This window comes from Lethenteron reissneri, chromosome 66, assembly GCF_015708825.2.
Source record: "Lethenteron reissneri isolate LAM-NWPU_2019-01 chromosome 66, ASM1570882v1, whole genome shotgun sequence".
NCBI classification, from domain to species: domain Eukaryota; kingdom Metazoa; phylum Chordata; class Hyperoartia; order Petromyzontiformes; family Petromyzontidae; genus Lethenteron; species Lethenteron reissneri.
The window spans coordinates 755,890-776,680 of NC_083844.1; the positions used below are offsets into that span (position 1 = coordinate 755,890).

The 20,791-nt window shown below is 49.3% G+C and overlaps 1 pseudogene; it reads right to left on the reverse strand.

The window, feature by feature from the left end:
* Window positions 1-6,903: 6,903 nt before the first annotated feature.
* LOC133359903 (zinc finger protein 835-like) overlaps window positions 6,904-20,791 on the reverse strand; it is a 28,802-nt pseudogene continuing 14,914 nt past the window's right edge.

Sequence of the window (20,791 nt, forward strand, 5' to 3'; positions counted from 1 at the left end):
CTACGACGTTTTGGTCTCATCATTATAATTACTAACACGGTAGAACGAACACCTCAGCCGTGGCAGACCATTGTTATAATTCAGTGGGCTCACATGACCTTGACTTCTCCAAGACAGAGGTTCTCTGCAAGCCATCCGGCTACTATGAGAGATTCGTTCATGAGGCCATCCACATATACAAACACAGAGACAATTTCAACTGAGAAGATGGACTCTGGCTCAGCAATCATTGGAAGGACGTAACTAACCATTTCGGATCTTAACTGATTGTGTTCACGTTTTCTCCTCCCGAAATGGAGTCTTTGCTCCGCTGCAAGTCTCCTGCTACCACTCTCCATTGATATATTTCGTTGCTTCCTCTTCGTACCTTTCACGCGACGGTCAATGAGATGGTGTATAGCAGATTGTTATAATAATAAATAGTATAACAGTGTAATGTCTAATATAATGTATAAGTATATATAGTATCGTAATTGTATAGTGAATATACAGCAGTGTGGTATACAGTAGGGTGTGTAGAATAATACATAGTCTAATTACAAATGCATAGTATAAGGTAGTGTATAGTAACGCAGTGTATAATTCAATGTTGGGTTGGTCTATGGCAGTGTTATAGTACGGGGTCATATGCGTGGTGATGTAAGAAAAAAGTTTAGCTGGAGGCATATTATTTGTTTTTGCGACATAGAAGTGTAATGTATAACTTACTGTTAGTACCTCAGCTTATTGGAGAGTATATTGAGTATATTGATTACATTGATGTATTTTATATTTTAGTTTTTTATCGGTTCACTATATGATAGTCATTATATAGTGTAGCGTATACCCAGTTACTTAATGGTTAATAGCTCAGCTTATTGGAGAGTATATTGAGCACATTGATTACACTGGTCAACAAAAAAAAAAGATTTCTGGCCTGGACTTTTGCAGCTGTTTTAGACTAGTTTCAGGGTGCCGATTCCACAATCTGATCTCAGATTTGCTCTATCACATCATTTTTAAATCCTTTATATTAAGTTCGCGTGCTTGCGTGCTTGCTTGCTTAGGACGTGCAAATCTTTCGGTCGTTTTTTAACCCACTTCCCGTGATCCATCGAGCGACATTTTCCACACAGACTCGTGTGCCAGACAATTATTGTTCGTGAAAAAAAATTCCCAAAATGTTACACTTTTTAGGCAAAAAAAAAAATATTTTACATATATTCAGATAGAACTAATTCATGGCTTTGGCTGAACGTCAGAGTGTAAGAGCCAAGAGCGTAACCCCTCCACAGGCCGTGGCGGAGTAGCGCAGTTGGTAGCGCCCTCGCTTCCCATGCAAAGGTCGCGGGATCGATCCCCGCGTCCTCCACAGGCGAATATATTTTTAATCCTTTATATTAAGTTAGCTGCCACGCATATAAAGGATTTATAGTGAAAAACTTTGTTTTTACGGGTTATACTTATATGCTATCGGCATACTCCATTTTCATTGATTTTACCCGAAATTTACTCTGTCACTTATGATTGCAAGGTTGTTGCGAGTCAGTGACTGCTTAGTGTTAAAATATGGTGCTGTATTTTTAGGATAGTGTGTTTATGATATCATTTTATGTAGATATCCACATTTATTTAATATTTTTCTTCTGCAGTTTTCATTGAAAATGCAATATTTCATAATTCTCAAAACTGATGTGATAGACAAAAACTGATGCCAGATTTGGAGTTCAGAACCCCAAATACCTTAAACCCCTTGGAATACCTTAGTCCAGAAAAAGTGTGTTGACCAGTGTTATATTGATAACACTGCTAAATTCCTCTTGATATGTAAATGCCTTTGTCAAGGCGCCCTCCTCCTCTAACCCAGCTTAAATATACGCTGCCAAGCTTGGCGGTGTCATTGGGACGCTGTCTTTTCCGACGCTCTGTTTCTTCACCTGAGGACGGCTGCTTGTGTTGTAGCCGAAACGCAGTGATAATTATTTATTATGTTTTATTTTATTAGTCATGTAGAAGGGAAATAATAATCAAAATAAAAACAAAAAATACAATTATTATGTTTTATTCAATAATAAAATCTAAAAATAAAACATAAAATAAAATTATTCTGTTATTTTTTATTATTTTTACTTCCTTCTACGTGACTTACGAGAAGAACCAAGAAGATTTCGATTTAAAGCTTTCGTGACTGCAGGGATTCATCTTCTTGGTTCTTTCGGTTAAAGTCACGTCGAATAATAAAATAATAAAATAAAACTAATAAAATAATTGTATTATGTTTTATTTTTTTATTATTTATTATTCCATTCTACGTGACTTTACCGAAAGAACCAAGAAGATGAACAAGAAGATGACTTAGTTTAGTTGCGAAGAGGCTCGGCCTGCCGTACCTCACCGAGGTTCAGCAGGACGGCGTGGTTCTGCTTGATGTTCCTGTAGCGCCGCCTTCTCGCACTCGGCCAGATCGCTCCACTCGGCCTTGGTGAAGAAGCCTCTGATGTCTCGGAAGTCGCCCATCTCCTGCTGCTGCTGCTGAGGCGCAGAGACACGGAGGGACGAGACGCGGACGACGGTCAGACGCAGTCACGGAGATGGAGTCACATGGAGACAGAGTCACAGGGATACGAGACTAAGATCCCCCGTGTGGCCTTAACAGACTGTCGGGTCAAGCGCTGTGAGCGAGCGGCGCCTATGAAGCCGGAACGAACACAACGAGGGGGGTGGTGGGCCAGCACCACGCCCGGCCGCCTTTGTCTCCCAGTGGCGATGGTTCACTACACACCGCTACCCAGGAACTCATTTGAGGCTGAGTCGACCTAGGGGAAGAGGCCCAAGGACCGGTCCAGCGACTCCAGTTCCATTCCCGCTCACGGCCACCACCAACAGCGGTGACGATCATCTGAACCGGTCGTGGACCCTCATCCCCTAGGTCGACTCAGCCCTCAAATGAGCACCCGGTGTAACGGTGTGTGAACATCGCCACTGGGGAGACAAAGGCGGCCGGGCGTGGTGCTGGCCACCCACCCCTCGTGTGCCACAGCGCCGGTAGCCTTAGTAGGTGCTGCTCCGCTAACAGCCTGTTAGAGGCTACACGGGGGATCTTTGTCTTTGTGGTAAAGTGTGTGAACTCCCACTCTACCATGACGTACTAGCTCCAGCTTTACCTCCACCTGAGGTAACCTCAGGTTACCTAAGATAGAGGTACCTTTACCTCAGATGAGGTAACATTACCTCAGGTGAGGTAACTTTACCTAGGTAGAGGTAAAGTTTACTCTATCCGAGGTAAAGTAACATTACCTCAGGTGAAGTAACTTTACCTCATGTGAGGGTAACATAACTCAGGTAAATGTAACATTTGAGGTAAACCGAACGCTTTCACATCACTTCAGCTAATGCCCATATTGTAATATTCTCACGTAGTTAAATCATTAAACACAATTATCGCGTGATTATTACCTCAGGTAAGGTAATCGGAATGCAATGGAAGGTGAGGTAACTTTACCTCAGGCGACGTAACTTTACCTCGCGGGAGGTAACATCGCCTCAGGTAAATGTAACATTACTTGAGGTAATCCGAACGTATTCACATCACTTCAGCTAATGCTCATATCTTACGCTAATATCGTAATATCGTCACGTGGTTAAATCGTTTAAACACAACGCTCGCGTGACGTCACCACCTCAGTGTCGAGCCGTCGACACTTCACGCGGCAGCCTCGAAGTGCACCCAGCCTGGCACAGGCGCCGTGGTGACGTCACCGTCACTCAGTGGCCAATGGCGGCGGTTGGTGGTGGGGGGGGAGTGGGGGGGGGTGGGAGGTGGGGGGGAGGAGGGGAGTGGGGAGTGGGGGGGCGAGACGCGTGACGTCACCACGCAGTGACGTCATCAGTTTTAAGAGTTTAAATTTTTATTCTGGAAGAATCCGATGAGCTGTGAAGCTCTTTGTCCAGTAGGGGCACGTGGTCAGAACGCCACAACAACAAACACAACACAATAAACACCGTAGCAGTGCAGAGTATAGGAAAGGTAGGCACATGACCAAAACACATCTTTAGGGGCGTGTGAATTGAAGTCTGTAGGGGCGTGTGAATTGAAGTCTGTAGGGGCGTGTGAATTGAAGTCTGTAGGACAGTGTGATGTGTAATTTTGTTGGGTCATAGTTTTACCATCCTTGAGGTGCAGGGTTGACGACTGGGATTGGTGTTGTTAGGATTAGCAGTGAGCAGTTGTGACCAGGTGCTGCTGTGTGTAACGATTACAGATAACGCCAGGGGGGGGGGGCAGTTTAAGAGCCGGGAGCCGACAGCTTGGGGCTCGCAGTGGCTACAGCGACTATTGGAACGGTCGATGCGGCCTCTGCGTTAAACAGCAGAAGACAACGGCACAGTCTGGTTCTCCTACAACGCCGCGTGTTAGTTTGAACAACGCCGATTGGATGATATAACGCCGTGAATGATGTGTAGGGGAACACGCTGTTTGTAACGCGGATGCGGATTGGATGCAACGCGAGCGAGCGAACGGAACGAGGTCGCAACGCGAGTAGGAACAAGCGGTTCTCCGTGCGGCTGCCTCGGCGTAGCGGCATCACGCGAGGAGGCATTGGGATGCTGCTGGATGCTGCTTCTAGACGCTACCCACGCGCCTCAGTCGTAGTCCGGCCTCTGTCTTACCCATCATCTCGCGTGTTGTCGCGGACCACGCTTCACCCCCTATAGTTTATATTATTTCTCCACAACGCGGTGTTCTTCAGGAACGCAACAATGACCACCACATCTTCTTGGTTCTTTCGGTAAAGTCACGTAGAATGGAAATAATAAAATAATAAAAATAAAGCAATAAAATAATTGGTGTATTTTTATTATATTATTATTTAATAACAAGCCTATTATTTTATTATTAAATAATAAAATAATAAAAAGGGGAAAAAAGCTTTATTGGTATTAATTTATTATTAAAGAAAATATATAATTATTTTATATTAAATAATAAAAATACAACACTTCATTATTGTTTTAAATTTGTTTATTTTATTATTAAATAGCATTTTTATTACTTTATTATTAAATAATAAAATAATAAACTTTCAACAATAACTTTGTTTTATTTTTATTATTTTATTATTTCCATTCTACGTGACTTTACCGAAAGAACCAAGAAGATGAATCCCTGCAGTCACGAAAGAAGCTTTAAATCGAAATGACCACCGCGTTACAGGAGAACAACAGATCGTGAACGCGCTTCGACGATTCGTGGCAACGGCAACACAAAGCGCCACGCGCAGTCTCTTGCGACCAGCGGTGTCTGTGATGAAGGTTTTTGTTGTCGTCGCTGCTGCTGCTGCTGGGTTAGATGGCGTTGGATCACAATCCTGGCACATCGCCCGATGAAACCGGTCGCCGTTGTTTGTAAAACGTCACCAGCACTCGAATTGTAAATGCTGTTGTGGGTTCACTCTCCCCCGACCACAAGCGCTGTGTGTGCTGAAGTTGGTAACCAATTGGCACGTTTCGTTTACGTGACAAACCCTGACTGATTGGCCGTGTCAGGCGATGGTGGTGGGTGGTGGTGGGGTTAACGACACAATGTTGATATTTACGAGATCTCTAACCCAACAACAACAACAACAACAAAAACCAACCTCTGTCACGGAAAAGTGTTACCGCAGAGCAAGTCGCTCCGACCTCCTGGAGATACCGGTGAAACAGGCTAAAAATTAACCCGTAAAAACAAAGTTTTTCACTATAATCCTTTATATGCGTGGCGGCTAGAGTCCTCTCGTCCTCTGGCTTGAGATGACTGCCACCTATGGGTCAGATGATTGCCTGCCACCATTAAGCAATTGGTAATTAAATATTAAAAAAAATTCCTAAAAAGTGGAAAATTTTGGAAAAAAAATTTCACGAAAATAAATTGTCACGCACAACGAGTCTGTGTGAAAAATGTCAACTCAATTCGATCACGGGAAGTGGGTTAAAAACGACTGAAAGATTTGCACGGTCGTAAGCGCGCAAGCAAGCAAGCAAGTGAACTTAATATAAAGGATTTTTAAAAAACCCTGCCCCGATTAAACCCGGGTATAGTTTGGCCCAGGCCAGAGTATACCCGGGGGGATAAAGTGTCCTAGGCTAAACTAGACCCGGGGGTTTAAACTAGACTGGTCCAGACCATACCCCCTCTCCAGGGCAGAATATGCCCCATGTGAAAGTTCAAAGGCAATTATCCATAAAGAGAACAGCCGACAACGAACTTCAATCGATATCTAAAAGCGTATAAATGTAAGCATCTCAATTTGATCAATTGAAGCATTTTAGGGTTATTATTACAGTTATTCTGGTTGAAGCAATCAAAGTCGATGTAAAATTTCGATTTTAAAGCTTTCGTGACTGCAGGGATTCATCTTCTTGGTTCTTTCGGTAGAGTCACGTTGAAGGGAAATAATAAAACAATAAATTCTCACGACGTTTCGATTGCAACACAAGCAATCATCATCAGGTGTGAAAACCACAGGCAATATTTTTTTTGCTGTGGTTTTCATAACCTGATGATGATTGCTTGTGTTGCAATCGAAACGTCGTTGTTAATTTTATTCTTACATTTTTATTATTTTATTATTTCCCTTCTACGTGACTTTACCGAAAGAACCAAGAATACAGTAGATTTTAGTTTTTCACTTCACTTTACTTTTCCAGGTAAGGCCCCCACAGAGCTGTGTAGTAGCGACCTGGCTATCACAAATGACAGCAGCGCACCGAAGTGGCTTATCACGTGACATTTACAGCAGCCAAATACTCTGAACGCATGTTGAGATGTTAACTACCTCTCCTGGTATACAGGAGATCGTGTGTTTGATTCCGACCCAGACGCCTGCTGTATATTTGAGTTTGCGTGTATCTCTCTCTCCCCGTGGTCGTGTGGATTTTTCTCCAGGTCCTCCGGTTTTCCCCTCGACATTTAGAATCGAGATCACGCAATCAGAGTATTTGACCGCTATAAATGTCCACACAATGATACGCCACTTCGTTGAGCTTTCACTTGTGATGGCCAGATGGTCGCGTCTGATAAAAGAGCTACTACGTATCCAGTTGGACCTTACTTGGTAAAATCCCAAGATAATTTGTTAGTTTAAGTATGTACCTATATAATTTTAAACAGAATCACAAACTAACGCTCAACTTTCTTAAACGTGTAAGAGTCAACGCGCGCCACCACCGTGCGACATCACGCGAGCAACCGGGACGACGCAGAGAATCTCTCAACCCTTTACCGCGTCCGAGACGTCTGCAGAGTTGCAGGGTCGGTGGGCGTCACCGTTCACGGGGTGGGTGTCACCGTTCACCGCAGAATCACGCGAATCGAGCGAGCGGCTCGCCCTCGTCTATTTTATTTAGAGGCGCAGCAGTGGCAGCAGCAGCAGCACTGCTGTTGCTGTTGTTATAAAGACGCCGTTGCTCACCGCAGAGAAGCATAGCGACACGACCGCCGCCACTCTGCGCGAGCCGGCGCCAAAACTGTGCCACAATCCCTGCCCCGCGTGGCCCTGTGGGAGCCTCGGTACCGATAAAGTTACTTTAGTTTTTACTGCGTTTTGTTGTTCCCACGACGACGACGTTCACGCACGACGCGCGGCGTCGTCGCGACGGCAAAGGGTGAAGTTCACGCTGGGGACATTTTCAACGGGGGAGGCAGCAACAACACGCAGGGTGATCCAAGTGCAGATGCCCCACTCATACCTACACCCCCCCCCCCTCCCAACGCCCTCTCGGAATATTTTTTCATACCGCAGGAATCCGATGAGCTATGAAGCTCTTCTTCGCAGATCTCCAGCCATTCCACAGATGTCCTCTCCTAGCAACACCCTCCCCCCCACCTCCTCCTCGGAGCTTTCCTCTCAGCAGCAAAGTGAATAGCGCACAAGCGATGGCTCGGGGCTACGGTACTGAGTCAGAGGTCGCAAACGGGTTTTGATTCCTTACCCGTACCCGGCCGCACCAGCGTCGTAAACAGGTACCCGGTATCGGGTACCTGATTGCGACCTCTGGGGTGAAGCCATGTTGCAGGCGCGGGTGGGTTGATTCTAGGAACTTGAATTGTGAGAAGAGACAAGACGTTGGGAAATGAGTGACAGTTACTCACCAGTGACCGTAGGGTACGGGTATCGGGTACCCGGTTGCGACCTCTGGACTGAGTGTTCGGAGATTTGTGAGCGGATGCCACCTTCGTCATCGGCCGCGGTTCAGTCTACCGCTGGATGGGTACGTACTGTACGTACTGTACGTACGTCGCACGGGGCAGGGCTACGAGACGGCACGCGGTGCGCATGGAGACCGGCGGGAGACGTGCAGACTGGGGTATCTGTAGGTGGATCGCCCTGCGGTGCCCCCCTCTAGGGTAACAACAGTGCAGCTCTGCACGGGGGACTCTGCACACTCACACACACAGGGACCCCCAGGTGATGGGGGTGGGGGGGGGGACGTGCAGTGGTTGGGACCTAGAACTCCGCACTTGCAATCGAGGGGTGGCCGGGTCGGTTTAATCTCCCACCCCCCACAGAGTGTGAGGCAGGTGTAGGAGGGTCCGTAGGTTTCCGTGTTCATTTTAAATCAGTTTCAAGAGTGGCACAGCCTCAGCTAATCACGTGGCCTGTTGTTTAAAACTAAATCACAGCTCGGCGCTGTGCGCGTTTTGCTCAGGATGGCTGACTTTTCTGTTTTCACGGGAATGAGAAAATGCATTCTGGCCGGTGTGTGTTCTCTGGTGCCGGCGAAGAGTGCTGGGTCTGCAAACGCCTTCTCACACACGGTGCACTTGAACGGCTTCTCTCCCGTGTGTGTTCTCTGGTGGCTGTGAAGATGTTGTAAATGTGCAAATGCCTTCTCACACACGGTGCACTTGAACGGCTTCTCTCCCGTGTGTGTTCTCTGGTGGCTGTGAAGATGTTGTAAATGTGCAAATGCCTTCTCACACACGGTGCACTTGAACGGCTTCTCTCCCGTGTGTGTTCTCTGGTGCCTGTGAAGATGTGATAGCCGTGCAAACGCCTTCTCACACACGGTGCACTTGAACGGCTTCTCTCCCGTGTGTGTTCTCTGGTGGCTGTGAAGATTTGGTAGTTGTGAAAACGCCTTCTCACACACGGTGCACTTGAACCGCTTCTCTCCCGTGTGTGTTCTCTGGTGCATCTTCAAGCTACACTTGTAGTCTGTGCTGAATGGACATTGGTCACACTGATGACTTTTGTTACTGGCTTAGTGGGGTGTCTGCTCTGCACGTGATACTGTAGACTCGAGCGGCAGATGAACTGACGGTTGCAGACAGGACACGGCAGCCTTGTCACCTCCACACCCACTCCACCTGCGTCATCCCAGAGGCACAAGACACACGCGCACACACCAACACCGATACATGAACACTCTTGCACACGTGTGTGTGTACATACAAAGGTAAAGGTCCCCAACAGCCATATCAGAATGTTGGGCAAGTGCTGTTTGCGAGTACCTATGAAGGCCGGCATGGCACACGAGGGAGTAGGTGGCCAACACCAGGCCCGGCCGCCTTTGTCTCTCCAGTGGCGATGTTTCCACGTTTAAGCTAGGTACTCATTTGAGGCCGAGTCAGCCTAGGGGAGGCCTAAATATTCACCACTGACGTTGGCCGTGAGTGGGAATCGAACTCAGGTGGCCGGGTTCGTAGTGCAGTGGGCTCCATTATATATACACACAAAGACGAAGAACCCCCATATAGCCTGTATATACTTTTGGGACAAGTGCTGTTATCGGGCACCTACAGTGAGGGAAAAAAGTGTTTGATCCCCTGCTGATTTAAAAAAAAATGCAAATCAATTTATAACATTTTTGACATGCGTTTTTCTGGATTTTTTGTTGTTGTTATTCTTTCTCTCACGGTTCAAATAAACCTACCATTAAAATTATAGACTGGTCATTTCTTTGCCAGTGGGCAAACGTACAAAATCAGCAGGGGATCAAATCCTTTTTTCCCTCACTGTATGAAAGCCAGCATGGCACATGAGTGGGAGGGTGGCCAGCACCACACATGGCCGCCTTTGTCTCCCCAGTGGCGATGTTTACTACTACACACCACACCAGTTACTCATTTGCACCTTATCAGTGTGGGTGGTGCCTATCATCTCTGGTGAGTGGTGGCTATCATTTCTGGTGAGTGGTGGCTATCATCTGTTGTGAGTGGTGGCTATCATCTCTGGTGAGTGGTGGCTATCATCTCTGGTGAGTGGTGGCTATCATCTCTGGTGAGTGGTGGCTATCATCTCTGGTGAGTGGTGGCTATCATCTCTGGTGAGTGGATGCTATCATCTATGGGGAGTGGTGGCTATTATCTTTGGTGAGCAGTGGCTATCATCTCTGTTGAGTGGTGGCTATCATCTCTGGTGAGTGGTGGCTATCATCTCTGGTGAGTGGTGGCTATCATCTCTGGTGAGTGGATGCTATCATCTATGGGGAGCGGTGGCTATTATCTTTGGTGAGCAGTGGCTATCATCTCTGTTGAGTGGTGGCTATCATCTCTGGTGAGTGGTGGCTATCATCTCTGGTGAGTGGATGCTATCATCTATGGGGAGTGGTGGCTATTATCTTTGGTGAGCAGTGGCTATCATCTCTGTTGAGTGGTGGCTATCATCTCTAGTGAGTGGTGGCTATCGTCTCTGGTGAGTGGTGGCTATCATCTCTGGTGAGTGGTGGCTATCATCTCTGGTGAGTGGTGGCTATCATCTCTGGTGAGTGGTGGCTATCATCTCTGGTGAGTGGATGCTATCATCTATGGGGAGTGGTGGCTATTATCTTTGGTGAGCAGTGGCTATCATCTCTGTTGAGTGGTGGCTATCATCTCTGGTGAGTGGTGGCTATCATCTCTGGTGAGTGGATGCTATCATCTATGGGGAGTGGTGGCTATTATCTTTGGTGAGCAGTGGCTATCATCTCTGTTGAGTGGTGGCTATCGTCTCTGTGTGAGCGGTGGTTATCATCTCTGGTGAGTGGTGGCTATCATCTCTAGTGAGTGGTGCCTATCATCTCTGGTGAGTGGTGGCTATCATCTCTAGTGAGTGGTGGCTATCGTCTCTGGTGAGCGGTGGTTATCATCTCTGGTGAGTGGTGGCTATCATCTCTAGTGAGTGGTGCCTATCATCTCTGGTGAGTGGTGGCTATCATCTCTGGTGAGTGGTGGCTATAGTCTGGTGAGCAGTGGCTATAATCTCTGGTGAGTGGTGGCTATCATCTCTGGTGAGTGGTGGCTATCATCTCTGGTGAGTGGTGGGCTATCATCTCTGGTGAGTGGTGGCTATCATCTCTGGTGAGTGGTGGCTATCATCTCTGGTGAGTGGAGGCTATCATCGCTGGTGAGTGGTGGCTATCATCTCTGGTGAGTGGAGGCTATCATCTATGGGGAGTGGTGGCTATTATCTTTGGTGAGCAGTGGCTATCATCTCTGTTGAGTGGTGGCTATCATCTCTGGTGAGTGGTGGCTATCGTCTCTGGTGAGTGGTGGCTATCATCTCTGGTGAGTGGATGCTATCATCTATGGGGAGTGGTGGCTATTATCTTTGGTGAGCAGTGGCTATCATCTCTGTTGAGTGGTGGCTATCATCTCTGGTGAGTGGTGGCTATCATCTCTGGTGAGTGGATGCTATCATCTATTGGGAGTGGTGGCTATTATCTTTGGTGAGCAGTGGCTATCATCTCTGTTGAGTGGTGGCTATCGTCTCTGGTGAGCGGTGGTTATCATCTCTGGTGAGTGGTGGCTATCATCTCTAGTGAGTGGTGCCTATCATCTCTGGTGAGTGGTGGCTATCATCTCTGGTGAGTGGTGGCTATCATCTCTGGTGAGTGGTGGCTATCATCTCTGGTGAGTGGTGGCTATCATCTCTGGTGAGTGGTGGCTATCATCTCTGGTGAGTGGGTGGCTATAGTCTGGTGAGCAGTGGCTATCATCTCTGGTGAGTGGTGGCTATCATCTCTGGTGAGTGGTGGCTATCATCTCTGGTGAGTGGTGGCTATCATCTCTGGTGAGTGGTGGCTATCATCTCTGGTGAGTGGTGGCTATCATCTCTGGTGAGTGGTGGCTATCATCTCTGGTGAGTGGTGGCTATCATCTCTGGTGAGTGGTGGCTGTCATTTCTGGTGAGTGGTGGCTATCATCTCTGGTGAGTGGTGGCTATCATCACTGGTGAGTGGTGGCTATCATCTCTGGTGAGTGGTGGCTATCATCTCTGGTGAGTGGTGGCTATCATCCCTGGTGAGTGGTGGCTATCATCATCTGGTGAGTGGTGGCTATCATCTCTGGTGAGCGGTGGCTATCATCTCTGGTGAGTGGTGGCTATCATCACTGGTGAGTGGTGGCTATCATCTCTGGTGAGTGGTGGCTATCATCTCTGGTGAGTGGATGATATCATCTATGGGGAGCGGTGGCTATTATCTTTGGTGAGCAGTGGCTATCATCTCTGTTGAGTGGTGGCTATCATCTCTGGTGAGTGGTGGCTATCATCTCTGGTGAGTGGATGCTATCATCTATGGGGAGTGGTGGCTATTATCTTTGGTGAGCAGTGGCTATATCTCTGTTGAGTGGTGGCTATCATCTCTAGTGAGTGGTGGCTATCGTCTCTGGTGAGTGGTGGCTATCATCTCTGGTGAGTGGTGGCTATCATCTCTGGTGAGTGGTGGCTATCATCTCTGGTGAGTGGTGGCTATCATCTCTGGTGAGTGGATGCTATCATCTATGGGAGAGTGGTGGCTATTATCTTTGGTGAGCAGTGGCTATCATCTCTGTTGAGTGGTGGCTATCATCTCTGGTGAGTGGTGGCTATCATCTCTGGTGAGTGGTGGCTATCATCTCTGGTGAGTGGTGGCTATAGTCTGGTGAGCAGTGGCTATAATCTCTGGTGAGTGGTGGCTATCATCTCTGGTGAGTGGTGGCTATCATCTCTGGTGAGTGGTGGCTATCATCTCTGGTGAGTGGTGGCTATCATCTCTGGTGAGTGGTGGCTATCATCTCTGGTGAGTGGAGGCTATCATCGCTGGTGAGTGGTGGCTATCATCTCTGGTGAGTGGAGGCTATCATCTATGGGGAGTGGTGGCTATTATCTTTGGTGAGCAGTGGCTATCATCTCTGTTGAGTGGTGGCTATCATCTCTGGTGAGTGGTGGCTATCGTCTCTGGTGGTGGTGGCTATCATCTCTGGTGAGTGGATGTATAATCTATGGGGAGTGGTGGCTATTATCTTTGGTGAGCAGTGGCTATCATCTCTGTTGCAGTGGTGGCTATCATCTCTGGTGAGTGGGGCTATCATCTCTGGTGAGTGGATGCTATACATCTATTGGGAGTGGTGGCTATTATCTTTGGTGAGCAGTGGCTCATCTCTGTTGAGTGGTGGCTATCGTCTCTGGTGCGCGGTGGTTATCATCTCTGGTGAGTGGTGGCTATCATCTCTAGTGAGTGGTGCCTATCATCTCTGGTGAGTGGTGGCTATCATCTCTGGTGAGTGGTGGCTATCATCTCTGGTGAGTGGTGGGCTATATCTCTGGTGAGTGGTGGCTCTCATCTTGGTGAGTGGTGGCTATCATTCTGGTGAGTGGTGGCTATAGTCTGGTGAGCAGTGGCTATCATCTTTATGGTGAGTGGTGGCTATCATCTCTGGTGCAGCTGGCTGGCTACATCTCTGGTGAGTGGTGGGCTATCATCTCTGGTGCGATGGTGGCTATCATCCCTGGTGAGTGGTGGCTATCATCTCTGGTGAGTGGTGGCTATCATCTCTGGTGAGTGGGGGCTATCATCTCTGGTGAGTGGTGGCTGTCACTTTTTCGGTGAGTGGTGGCTATCATCTTGGTGAGTGGTGGCTATCATCACTGGTGAGTGGTGGCTATCATCTCTGGTGAGTGTGGCTATCATCTCTGGTGAGTGGTGGCTATCATCCCTGGTGAGTGGTGGCTATCATCTCTGGTGAGTGGTGGCTATCATCTCTGGTGAGCGGTGGCTATCATCCTCTGTGAGTGGTGGCTAATCATCACTGGTGGTGTGGCTATCATCTCTGGTGAGTGGTGGCTATCATCTCTGGTGAGTGGATGCTATCATCTATGGGGAGCGGTGGCTATATCTTTGGTGAGCAGTGGCTATCATCTCTGTTGAGTGGTGGCTATCATCTCTGGTGAGTTGGTGGCTATCATCTCTGGTGAGTGGATGCTATCATCTATGGGGAGTGGTGGCTATATCTTTGGTGAGCAGTGGCTATCATCTCTGTTGAGTGGTGGCTATTCATCTCTAGTGAGTGGTGGCTATCGTCTCTGGTGAGTGGTGGCTATCATCTCTGGTGAGTGGTGGCTATCATCTCTGGTGAGTGGTGGCTATCATCTCTGGTGAGTGGTGGCTATCATCTCTGGTGAGTGGATGCTATCATCTATGGGGAGTGGTGCTATTATCTTTGGTGAGCAGTGGCTATCATCTCTGTTGAGTGGTGGCTATCATCTCTGGTGAGTGGTGGCTATCATCTCTGGTGAGTGGATGCATCATCTATGGGAGAGTGGTGGCTATTATCTTTGGTGAGCAGTGGCTATCATCTCTGTTGAGTGGTGGCTATCGTCTCTGGTGAGCGGTGGGTTATCATCTCTGATTGAGTGGTGGCTATCATCTCTAGTGAGTGGTGCTATCATCTCTGGTGAGTGGTGGCTATCATCTCTAGTGAGTGGTGGCTATCGTCTCTGGTGAGCGGTGGTTATCATCTCTGGTGAGTGGTGGCTATCATCTCTAGTGAGTGGTGCCTATCATCTCTGGTGAGTGGTGGCTATCATCTCTGGTGAGTGGTGGCTATAGTCTGGTGAGCAGTGGCTATAATCTCTGGTGAGTGGTGGCTATATCTCTGGTGAGTGTGGCTATCATCTCTGGTGAGTGGTGGCTATCATCTCTGGTGAGTGGTGGCTATCATCTCTGGTGAGTGGTGGCTATCATCTCTGGTGAGTGGAGGGCTATCATCGCTGGTGAGTGGTGGCTATCATCTCTGGTGAGTGGAGGCTATCATCTATGGGGAGTGGTGGCTATTATCTTTGGTGAGCAGTGGCTATCATCTCTGTTGAGTGGTGGCTATCATCTCTGGTGAGTGGTGGCCTATCGTCTCTGGTGAGTGGTGGCTATCATCTCTGGTGAGTGGATGCTATCATCTATGGGGAGTGGTGGCTATTATCTTTGGTGAGCAGTGGCTATCATCTCTGTTGAGTGGTGGCTATCATCTCTGGTGAGTGGTGGCTATCATCTCTGGTGAGTGGATGCTATCATCTATTGGGAGTGGTGGCTATTATCTTTGGTGAGCAGTGGCTATCATCTCTGTTGAGTGGTGGCTATCGTCTCTGGTGAGCGGTGGTTATCATCTCTGGTGAGTGGTGGCTATCATCTCTGGTGAGTGGATGCTATCATCTATGGTGAGTGGTGGCTATCATCTCTGGTGAGTGGTGGCTATCATCTCTGGTGAGTGGTGGCTATCATCTCTGGTGAGTGGTGGCTATCATCTCTGGTGAGTGGTGGCTATCATCCCTGGTGAGTGGTGGCTATAGTCTGGTGAGCAGTGGCTATCATCTCTGGTGAGTGGTGGCTACATCTCTGGTGAGTGGTGGCTATCATCTCTGGTGATGGTGGCTATCATCTCTGGTGAGTGGTGGCTATCATCCCTGGTGAGTGGGTGGCCTATCATTCCTGGTGAAGTGGTGGCTATCATCTCTGGTGAGTGGTGGCTATCATCTCTGGTGAGTGGTTGGCTGTCATTTTGGTGAGTGGTGGCTATCTCTCTGGTGAGTGGTGGCTATCATCACTGGTGAGTGGTGGCTATCATCTCTGGTGAGTGGTGGCTATCATCTCTGGTGAGTGGTGGCTATCATCCCTGGTGAGTGGTGGCTATCATCTCTGGTGAGTGGTGGCTATCATCTCTGGTGAGCGGTGGCTATCATCTCTGGTGAGTGGTGGCTATCATCACTGGTGAGTGGTGGCTATCATCTCTGGTGAGTGGTGGCTATCATCTCTGGTGAGTGGTGGCTATCATCTCTGGTGAGTGGTGGCTATCATCTCTGGTGAGTGGTGGCTATCATATCTGGTGAGTGGTGGCTGTCATCTCTGGTGAGTGGTGGCAATCATCTCTGGTGTGTGGTGGCTATCATCTCTGGTGAGTGGTGGCTATAATCTCTGGTGAGTGGTGGCTATTGTCTCTGGTGAGTGGTGGCTATCATCTCTGGTGAGTGGTGGCTATAATCTCTGGTGAGTGGTGGCTATCATCTCTGGTGAGTGGTGGCTATCATCTCTGGTGAGATGGTGGCTATAATCTCTGGTGAGTGGTGGGCTATCACTCTGGTGAGTGGTGGCTATCATCTCTGGTGAGTGGTGGCTTATCATCTCTGGTGAGTGGTGGCAAATCAATCTCGGTGATGGTGGCTATAATCTCTGGTGTGTGGTGTGCTATCATCTCTGGTGAGTGGTGGCTATAATGTGTGGTGAGTGGTGGGCTATCGTCTCTGGTGAGTGGTGGCTATCATCTCTGTGAGTGGTGGCTTATAATCTCTGGTGAGTGGTGCAATCATCTCTGGTGAGTGGGTGGCTATCATCTCTGGTGAGGGTGGCTATAGTCTGGTGGCAGTGGCGAGTCTCTGGTGAGCGGTGGCTCACAGTGTTTCCTCGCTTGTAGGAGGCTGCATGGGCTGCAGGTCTCTGGCGGTGGCCCTGGGAGCCATCTCGTTGCTGCTGCTCCTGCTGCGGCGTCGCGAGGGCCCGGCCTCGCAGGCGATGCCCAGCTCCTGGGCGAACCTCCTCGCAGTACCAGACCAGCAGCTCAGAGCGGGCCCCACGGCACGGAAGTGCGGTAGTAAATCTGCCCCCGGTGCTGGAAGGCACCAGGTTCTGCTCCTGCTCATTCCTCGCGCACGTTGACGAACCTGCGCGGGCAGACGCGGGGGGGGGGTGGGCGCCGTTAGCGAGCGCCTATTAAGGGCCGGCACTGGGCGCTACGTGGGGGTGGTGTGGCTGGAACCACGCTCCGTACCGGGTGCTCATTTGATGCCGAGTCGACCAAGGGGAGGCCAGGGTCTCTGTGTGTGTGGTTCTGGTTTCTTGTGTGTAGTGGTTCTGGTCTCTGTGTGTAGTGGTTTTTGGTCTCTGTGTGTGGTGGTTCTGGTCTCTGTGTGTAGTGTTCTGGTCTCTGTGTGTGGTGGTTCTGGTTCTCTGTGTGTGGTGGTTTCTGGTCTCTGTGTGTGGTGGTTCTGGTCTCTGTGTGTGGTGGTTTGGTCTCTGTGTGTGGTGGTTCTGGTCTCTGTTGTGTGGTGGTTCTGGTCTCTGAGTGTAGTGGTTCTGGTCTCTGTGTGGTGGTTCTGGTCTCTGTGTGTGGTGGTTCTGGTCTCTGTGTGTGGTGGTTCTGGTCTGTGTGTGGTGGTTCTGGTCTCTGTGTGTGGTGGTTCTGGTCTCTGAGTGTAGTGGTTCTGGTCTCTGTGTGCAGTGGTTCTGGTTTCTGTGTGTAGTGGTTCTGGTCTCTGTGTGTGGTGGTTCTGGTCTCTGTGTGTGGTGGTTCTGGTCTCTGTGTGTAGTGGTTCTGGTCTCTGTGTGTGGTGGTTCTGGTCTCTGTGTGTAGTGGTTCTGGTTTCTGTGTGTAGTGGTTCTGGTCTCTGTGTGTGGTGGTTCTGGTCTCTGTGTGTGGTGGTTCTGGTATCTGTGTGCAATGGTTCTGGTTTCTGTGTGTAGTGGTTCTGGTCTCTGTGTGTGGTGGTTCTGGTCTCTGTGTGGTGGTTCTGGTCTCTGTGTGTGGTTCTGGTCTCTGTGTGTAGTGGTTCTGGTTTCTGTGTGTAGTGGTTCTGGTCTCTGTGTGTGGTGGTTCTGGTGTCTGTGTGGTGGTTCTGGTCTCTGTGTGTGGTTTGGTATCTGTGTGCAATGGTTCTGGTTTCTGTGTGTAGTGGTTCTGGTCTCTGTGTGTGGTGGTTCTGGTCTCTGTGTGTGGTGGTTCTGGTCTCTGTGTGTAGTTATTCTGGTCTCTGTGTGTGGTGGTTATGGTCTCTGTGTGTAGTGGTTCTGGTTTCTGTGTGTAGTGGTTCTGGTCTCTGTGTGTGGTGGTTCTGGTCTCTGTGTGTGGTGGTTCTGGTCTCTGTGTGTGGGTGGTTCTGGTCTCTGTGTGTGGTGGTTCTGGTCTCTGTGTGCAGTGGTTTCTGGTTTCTGTGTGTAGTGGTTCTGGTCTCTGTGTGTGGTGGTTCTGGTCTCTGTGTGTGGTGGTTCTGGTCTCTGTGTGTAGTGGTTCTGGTCTCTGTGTGTGGTGGTTCTGGTCTCTGTGTGTAGTGGTTCTGGTTTCTGTGTGTAGTGGTTCTGGTCTCTGTGTGTGGTGGTTCTGGTCTCGTGTGTGGTGGTTCTGGTATCTGTGTGCAATGGTTCTGGTTTCTGTGTGTAGTGGTTCTGGTCTCTGTGTGTGGTGGTTCTGGTCTCTGTGTGTGGTGGTTCTGGTCTCTGTGTGTAGTGGTTCTGGTCTCTGTGTGTGGTGGTTCTGATCTCTGTGTGTAGTGGTTCTGGTTTCTGTGTGTAGTGGTTCTGGTCTGTGTGTGGTGGTTCTGGTCTCTGTGTGTGGTGGTTCTGGTCTCTGTGTGTGGTGGTTCTGGTCTCTGTGTGTGGTGGTTCTGGTCTCTGTGTGCAGTGGTTTCTGGTTTCTGTGTGTAGTGGTTCTGGTCTCTGTGTGCTGGTTCTGGTCTCTGTGTTGTGGTCCTTAAGACAAAAATCACCTCATCCAGTTTGACTTAGATTCATCCTGAGCATCAACATATTCACGATCCTTTTTGTTTTTGTAAATCTGAAACACACAGACGCACACGAGCAGATCCACGGATAATTAACGTGAGTTGGACTGTAAGTTGAACTTCTTTCGTACCGCACGTAGCCAACCGTGCTGATCGGAGGTGCGGGAGAAGGACAACAAACTAAACACCAAAATCAGTTCTAAAGAAATGCGTTTTCAACCTACAAGATTTAAAAGTGCATAGCTCTCAGTGGCTTCCTAACATTGGAAGGAAGAACCTTCCAGACGGCCGCAGAAGTGCATCTGTAAGCGCCACGCCATGCGGTGACCACCGTCTTTGCTGTGTGTTACAAGTTGAAATTAGAATTACGTTAATTTTTGGGTCTCTCTGTGATTCTGGGGGTCTCTCTGAAATTCTTTGGGTGAGTCTCTAGGTCTCTGTACGAGTCTATGGGTTTCTATGCGAGTCTCTGGGTCTCTGTGCAAGTCTCTATGGTCTCTGTGTGAGTCTGTGGGTCTCTCGGTGCGATTCTCTGGGTCTCTGTGCGAGTCTGTGGGTGACTGTGTGGGGCTCTGGGTCTCTGTGCGAATCTCTGGGTCTCTGTGTGAGACTGTGGGTCTCTCTGTGCGATTCTCTGAGCCTCTATGTGAGTATCTGGGTCTCTCTGTGCCAGTCTCTGGGTCTCTGTGCGAGTCTATGGGTCTCTGTGTGAATCTATGGGTCTCTGTGCGAGTCTATGGGTCTCTGTGCGAGTCTATGGGTTTCTGTGCGAGTCTATGGGTCTATGTGCGAGTCTATGTGTCTCTGTGTGAGTCTATGGGTATCTGTGAGCATGAACAGAGTTTGCGTGATGATGGTTTATGCTTCTTGACGAGATCAGCGGCGAGGTATCATGGTTTATTTGTGTAAGGAGTGCGTGAGGCAGAACCACTTGTCTGTGGTTCCTCCTCGCGCATTGAAGTTGTTCTGTCCTTGCGAGCGAGCGGCTACTGTGGGTTACAAGTTTAACTCGTAATTACGTTAATTTTTTGGGTCTCTCTGTGAGTCTGTGGGTCCCTCTGTGAGTCACTGAGTCTCTGTGCAAGTCTCTAAGGCTCTGTGCGAGTCTCTGGGTCTCTGTGTGAGACTGTGGGTCTCTGTGCGATTCTCTGGGTCTCTGTGCGAGTCTCTGTGCGAGTCTCTGGGTCTCTCTGTGAGTCTGTGGGTCTCTGTGCAATTCTCTGAGCCTATGTGTGAGTATCTGGGTCTCTCTGTGCGAGTCTCTGGGTCTCTGTGTGAGTCTGTGTGTCCCACTGTGAGTCTCTGGGTCTCTGTTCAAGTCTCTAGGTCTCTGTGCAAGTCTGTGGGTCTCTCTATGCGAGCCTCTGGGTCTCTGTGCAAAGTCTCTGGGTCTCTCTGTGCCAGTTTCTGGGTGACTGTGTGAGTCTGTGGGTGACTGTGTGAGGCTATGGGTTTCTCTGTATCTCCTTCACGAGCCTCCTCTCCACACACGATGATGATGTAGGAATAGGAGGAGTGCAGCAGTGGCAGTGGCAGCAGCAGCAGCTCACCAGCCAGCAGTACTCGCTCATGGGGTTCTCCTCAGACACCTCTCCCTGGTAGGGCCCAAACATCACCCCCTTGGGCAGCTTCTTCCTGTTGCTCCACACCCGAGGCCGGCGCCGGCGATGGAGGAGGCGCCGACGGTGAGGCCCTGGGGCAGGCTGAGCCGGCCCTGTTGGCCACTCCCGGGGCCACGGCCGCGTCCGCGATGAACTCTGGCGGGCCGTGCACGGAGCACTCCCCCAGGTAGAAATCCCTGCACAGCTCGCAGACTGAGAGCCACAGCAGCAGCCGGGAGGAGGGTGAACCGCAGTAGCAACAGCAGCAGCAGCAGCAGTGGCACTGTGAGAGGGTGAGAGGGTGAGGAGCGCTCCAGACAGATGCCTCCCTCCCTCCCTCTCTGCATGGGGAACTTCTTTAGCTCGCTCATCGGAGATGTAAACCCTGTCACCTTCCCTGCATCCCTCCCTGCATCCCTGAGTGAGGGAGCAAAAGAGAGAGAGGTA